We start from the raw sequence: 6000 nt of genomic DNA on the forward strand, positions 1-6000 counted from the left end.
CCGCATGTGGCACTAGGTATAGAAAGGTTATTAACAGTGACACACAGGAAACGACACATAACAAGGAGGCAGCCTTTGAACCCTGTGACAGGTCAGGCTATAATAATGTCAGACTTTGTCAACAAAAGTATGTCACCAGCCTTTCGTCTCTTTTAACATGCCCGAAAGGACCAAACTACGTTTGGAACAGCTTCCAGTTTTGAATAGGCCCCACTCACCCTTAAGATACTAGGTTGTATATTTCATTTCAACCTGTTTGGGAAGACTAGTCTTATACTCTGTGTCATAGGCAAAAAGATCAAACCATGATACCCAGCGCCCATGGGCTCCCCTATGCTGCCATTTATATTAAAGGAAGCAGTCAGTCTCCCTGCGTCTCCTTGGCATAAGACAACTCGCCAGAGTTGAAAATGTATTGCCAAAGACCCCCAAAAGGTGACCACTGAATATATTAAAATATGCCAAGGGAAACAAAAATCTCAATAAACCCTCGGAGTAAAGCATGCAAGTCCATCCGAGGCCACAACACACATCCTGTTATGTCAATGTCCACCCTCATGATGTACGAGACCCCACCCTCATGATGTACGAGACCCCATCTTACAACATCCCACTCATATCATGCACGAGACTACATCCCACCCTCGTGATGTGAGATACCTCAGCCTCCTCACGAGTCTGACTGTCCATGCTGCACAGCCCGGCCCCCCTCGTGTACGCGACCCAGCACCCTACACTTACCTACGGTCTTGTATGTGGCACTTAGTCCTACACTACACTTTAGAAACCACACTTTACCCTCCAATACCAGACGCTGCTTGTCTATGATAGTCCATCTTGAGCACCTGACCATCCTGCTGCACCACAGCCCATCTCTAACACCACAGCCTCCACGTGCACGAGTCCATGATAGTCCATCTTTAACATCCCTGCCTCCCGTGCATGAATCCACTATAGTCCATCCCAGCCTCCCCGTGCACGAGTCCACGATAGTCCATCCCAGCCTCCCCGTGCACGAGTCCACGATAGTCCATCCCAGCCCCCCCCTGCACGAGTCCACGATAGTCCATCCCAGCCTCCCGTGCATGAGTCCACAATAGTCCATCCCAGACTCCCCGTGCACGAGTCTACAATAGTCCTTCCCATCCTCCCCGTGCATGAGTCCACGATAGTCCATCCCAGCCTCCCCGTGCACGAGTCCCCGATAGTCCATCCCAGCCTCCCCATGCACGAGTCCACAATAGTCCATCCCAACCCCCCCCGTGCATGAGTCCACAATAGTCCATCCCAGCCTCCCCGTGCACGAGTCCAAGATAGTCCATCCCAGCCTCCCCATGCATGAGTCCACAATAGTCCTTTCCAGCCTCCCCATGCACAAATCTACGATAGTCCATCCCAGCATCCCCATGCACGAGTCCATGATAGTCCATCCCAGCCTCCCTGTGCACGAGTCCACAATAGTCCATCCCAGCCTCCCTGTGCACAAGTCCACAATAGTCCATCCCAGCCTCCCCGTGCATGAGTCCACAATAGTCTATCCCAGCCTCCCCGTGCAGGAGTCCACGATAGTCCATCCCAGCCTCCCCGTGCATAAATCCACGATAGTCCATCCCAGCCTCCCCGTGCACGAGTCCACAATAGTCCATCCCAGCCTCCCCGTGCATGAGTCCACAATAGTCCATCCCAGCCTCCCCGTGCAGGAGTCCAAGATAGTCCCTCCCAGCCTCCCCGTGCATGAGTCCACGATAGTCCATCCCAGCCTCCCCGTGCACGAGTCCACGATAGTCCATCCCAGCCTTTCCATGCACGAGTCCACAATAGTCCATCCCAACCCCCCGTGCATGAGTCCACAATAGTCCTTCCCATCCTCCCCGTGCATGAGTCCACAATAGTACTTTCCAGCCTCCCTGTGCATGAGTCCACAATAGTCCTTCTCATCCTCCCCGTGCATGAGTCCACAATAGTACTTTCCAGCCTCCCTGTGCATGAGTCCACAATAGTCCTTCCCATCCTCCCCGTGCACGAGTCCACAATAGTCCTTCCAATCCTCCCCGTGCATGAGTCCACAATAGTACTTTCCAGCCTCCCTGTGCATGAGTCCACAATAGTCCTTCCCATCCTCCCCGTGCATGAGTCCACAAAAGTCCTTTCCAGCCTCCCCGTGCATGAGTCCACGATAGTCCATCCCATGTATGAGTCCAGGATAATCCATCTTTACCATACCAGCCTCCCCGCACACCTGGGTGATCATCTCACAGCCGACTCACCTGGAACACGAGTGCCTAATGCCCCACGCCACCATCGTCGCGTACTCTAGTTGACACACCCTCTTCAAGTACAAACTCTTCCCCGCACCGCATCCCCGTCCTCGTGTGCATGAGGACTGTCCTACATCATACGCCCCATCAAGTACAAGACCTCGCCCTTCCATCCTTACACTACCCCTCCTGCCATAACACATCCTACAAAAGACGACCCTCGTCATGCGCATGACAGTGCGTCTGACAGCGCACGACGCTCGTCACGTACACGGCACTCCACGCTACAACACTTCACTTTCCCAGAGCAGAGCCCCCTCCCTTCCTCAGAGTGGACATGAGGTCACCTGACAGTACTGCTTCCCGCACCTGTAACTTGCCCACATCAGGATGCAGAGGTGCGCGGCTGGACCTGTAGGTGGTGAGAAGAAAAGCGCCCCCTTGTAGCCTTCCATCATAATGCTGCGGTGCTTCCCATGCGGGTTACGGGTTTGAATCTAGGTGGGACTGACTAGCCTTTCATCCACCGCGGCGATAAACAGAAAGCCTTTTACTATGGATTACATGCAGCGGTGAGTTGCATGAGTTCCCCGGCTGCGACAGGAAGCACAACCACACATTGCTAAAGATCGGCGCCTGGAGTTGGCCAAAACATTGGTAAACTTGGACCTCATCAAATTCAAAGTCTCTGTGCCTTGAAGAAATACAATGAGTGCCTCCCTGCACGTACACCATTTTTTGTCCAGAGCAGCCTCTAGTCATTTGTAAACACTACGAGTATCCATGACGGACAGACGGGTCAACGAGCCTGCCCCGGAGACCTGGCTGTAACCTGCAAGTCTCAATCACTGCGAACCAGGTCAGGCCCGTTCCGCTCAGCCTTTCATCCTGTCGATGATGATGAAATGAGATTCAACCATGAAAAAAAACACGCTGCTTTTAAATTGTAAGCAACACCACAAACAGCTGGTGACAGCCCTTACACTGGTTGAAAACAATAAACAGGCTTACATGACTTCAACGCTTTCTTTACATTTCAGAAACATTGTGAAAGTTGTGCATTATATCCTGCAATCTCGGCATAAAGAGATGCATCCAGTAACAACAATACATCTAAACATGTCACTGCATTTATTGCAACTGTGCGCTGTACTGGCGAACGCATAAGTAACTTTATACCATACACGTATTGTTTCTAAGCACTGTAATAAACGTAGAACAATAACACTTTTCACGAGCACTTTGATACATTGAAACCGGTTGCTAAAATTTCTAAGACAACACGAAACATTTATTCACACAAAATAGATCGTCTATAGTAATCAAACGGCAAGGCAGTTGAGGGCAGAACACAAAAGAGGATGTCTCCAAGCAAAAGACAAAAAAACACTTGGCTAAACCAAACCCGATGGCCACAGAATGCGAGAAAGAACAGAAAAAAAATCCCAACTCCCGTCGTAAACCATTCTTATGATCCGCATTGTCAGTGCACACTGCTAAATATAACCACATGTTCCAGCACTGGAGCAGAACAAATCAAAACCACTCCTCCACCAACTGCGTGCGAGTCAGGCACACACAGTAAAGTGAAGGCCTCTTGCAGCTGCAAATAAAGTTTTTTGGGGGAATGGGGGCTTTTAAGGGGGAGCACTTGGATTCTCCTGGTTTTAAACTGAGACGACGCGGGGCACCATAGTTTGTAAACGCACATAAGGCATGATGCATGTGTAAAAATAGTTCAGACATTCATCGATGAAAGAGAACTGAGGTTGCACAACTTTGTAACAACTTTTGTGAGGAGATAGAAACGAGTGAGTGTGTGTGTAGGGGGGGGGGGGGGCATGGAGGAATTGATCGAGGCCCAGGGACGGCTAAGGCGCCCAGGGAGGGCGAAGGCGCCCAGAGGGCGACGGCGCACAGGCAGTGTCGACGAAGGCATCGGGTGCCTGGCAGAGCTGTGCAGGGACAGAGCCCATTTCGGCGAACACGGGTCCGAGTGGGAGAGCCGGGTTCTTGGGGGCGGATGGTATTAACATGTCTATTTAGAAATCTTACCTTGATTCCAGCTCGGCGCTTTCCTCCTTTCTGTATTTTTCTTTCCACCACTCCTGTCTCGGAAAAGGAACGAAGCAACGGTTAAGGCAGCTCCTTCATAGCCCACTGGTCCCCAAAAATCCGGAGGGGCTTCTCCCAGCCTGCAATGGAACCATGATCCCGGAGAGCGAGCTGGATGCGAGCTTTGGGGCTCCAAAAAGGGAAGACGGCGGAAAATCCAAGCCTCTGCTGCCTGCTCTGCTTTCCACCTTCCTTGAGACTGGAGTGGGAAGGACTTGAAAACGCTTTCTTCCTCCTCCTCCTCCCCCTCGTTCCTCTGAACTTTTTTTTTTTAATCAAAACCAAAAAGCCTTTTTTTTTTCTCCACTCCCCCGGGGGACAAAGCCAGGAGAACAAAGGGGTGTTATAGCTTTAATGAAACATCACTGGGAAGCCTGCAGGGCTGGGTCCTGGCAGGGGAGAGACAGCCAGGCGGACAGAGAGGGGCGGGGAGACGAAAGAGAGGAGGGGCGCTAGCCCCCCGCCGATCCTCTTACCTTGGTCCAGTCCTGAAGCCGAGTGGGCTGGGGGCTCCTCTGCAGGGCGCTGTGGAGACTTTCGGCTCTCTACCTCCCTGCCAGGACCTGAGGTCTCTGAATTCCTTTCTTGGAGCCACGCTGCCCCCACCCCCTCTGGTTAAAGAAAAAAGGAGCCTTTGAAGCCGGCCTGGCCAATCAGCGGCGGGAGTCTCTGGGAAGCTATTCCTTTCATCCCATCTTCAAAGGGGGCCCTTCAATCATTTGTAACCCTTGAAGTGCTGGGGAGAGGGGAAGCTGGGCAGGGGAGGAGGGAGGGAATGGTATGTGGGACTTTGCAAGTTGCAAGAGCTGTTAACCCCGTGGCTGCCGGAGGCGAGCAGAGGCACAGCGTGGCTAGGGTGGAGCGGGTGACACAGAGAGGGGGAGATCATGTCACAGCGGCCTCCCCCACCACTCTAGGGCTGGAAAAGGCCCAGAGAGGACACGGAGCCCGTGCCGTGAGGCCCTCCCTAGCCCCCTCCTTTAAAAAAAACAAAAAACAACTCGCACTTTAAAATGGCAAACTAACCTTGCTCGGGAGGGGAGGAGGAGCCGGGGTGGGGGGTGTGGGCAGGCTAAGTCACCCTGAACTCCAAGAAGTTTTCCGTGGCCTGCCGGCTGCAGCCTCCCAGTGCTCGTTTCTCTCCCTCTCCAACAAACTGTCGGAAATTGTTACTTGCATGTACACTCGTGAGAGCGCGTGCAGTCACGGCGGATCTCCGTGACCGACGGAACAGCATCCAGATGTGTCTGTAATGGATATGTACCCAGCCAAGCTTCAAAAACAAAATGTCCCTTAAAAGTACTCCTTAAATAAGACTTCATTGCCGCCAAATTTCTGTAATTGAAATATACTTGTACCAAATCATCCAGAACAACTCTTGGTGGTTGAAATGCATTGAGAGATGGCAACACTTCAACCAGCCCCCACTGTCTTGTTCTCCCTGAAATATAATTTTGCAGGACTTTTTTAATCCCTCCCTTCAACTACCCACACGCCCTCAGAAACATCAGTTCCTAGGATGGAGAACAATACCTTATCTTAATGCCTCAACCCGTCCTATCAGAAGGACTAACCCCCACCTATAGGATACAGATATTCACGCTCTACTCTGTTCTTATGATCAACC

The 6000-nt window shown here is 51.8% G+C and overlaps 1 protein-coding gene across 2 annotated transcripts in view; it reads right to left on the bottom strand.

The window, feature by feature from the left end:
• Positions 1-4924, bottom strand: part of LOC147701752 (axin-related protein-like) — a 30698-nt gene extending 25774 nt beyond the window's left edge. The window contains exon 1 of one of the 2 annotated variants that reach the window (XM_086930368.1): positions 4314-4749. The gene's annotated coding sequence lies outside the window, so the exon portion shown is untranslated. Of the gene's footprint in view, positions 1-4313; positions 4750-4849 lie in introns of those variants that run through there. The other variant, XM_086930369.1, reaches the window with a different exon arrangement.
• Positions 4925-6000: the final 1076 nt, after the last annotated feature.

Source organism: Lissotriton vulgaris, chromosome 7, assembly GCF_964263255.1.
Source record: "Lissotriton vulgaris chromosome 7, aLisVul1.2, whole genome shotgun sequence".
Taxonomy (NCBI): domain Eukaryota; kingdom Metazoa; phylum Chordata; class Amphibia; order Caudata; family Salamandridae; genus Lissotriton; species Lissotriton vulgaris.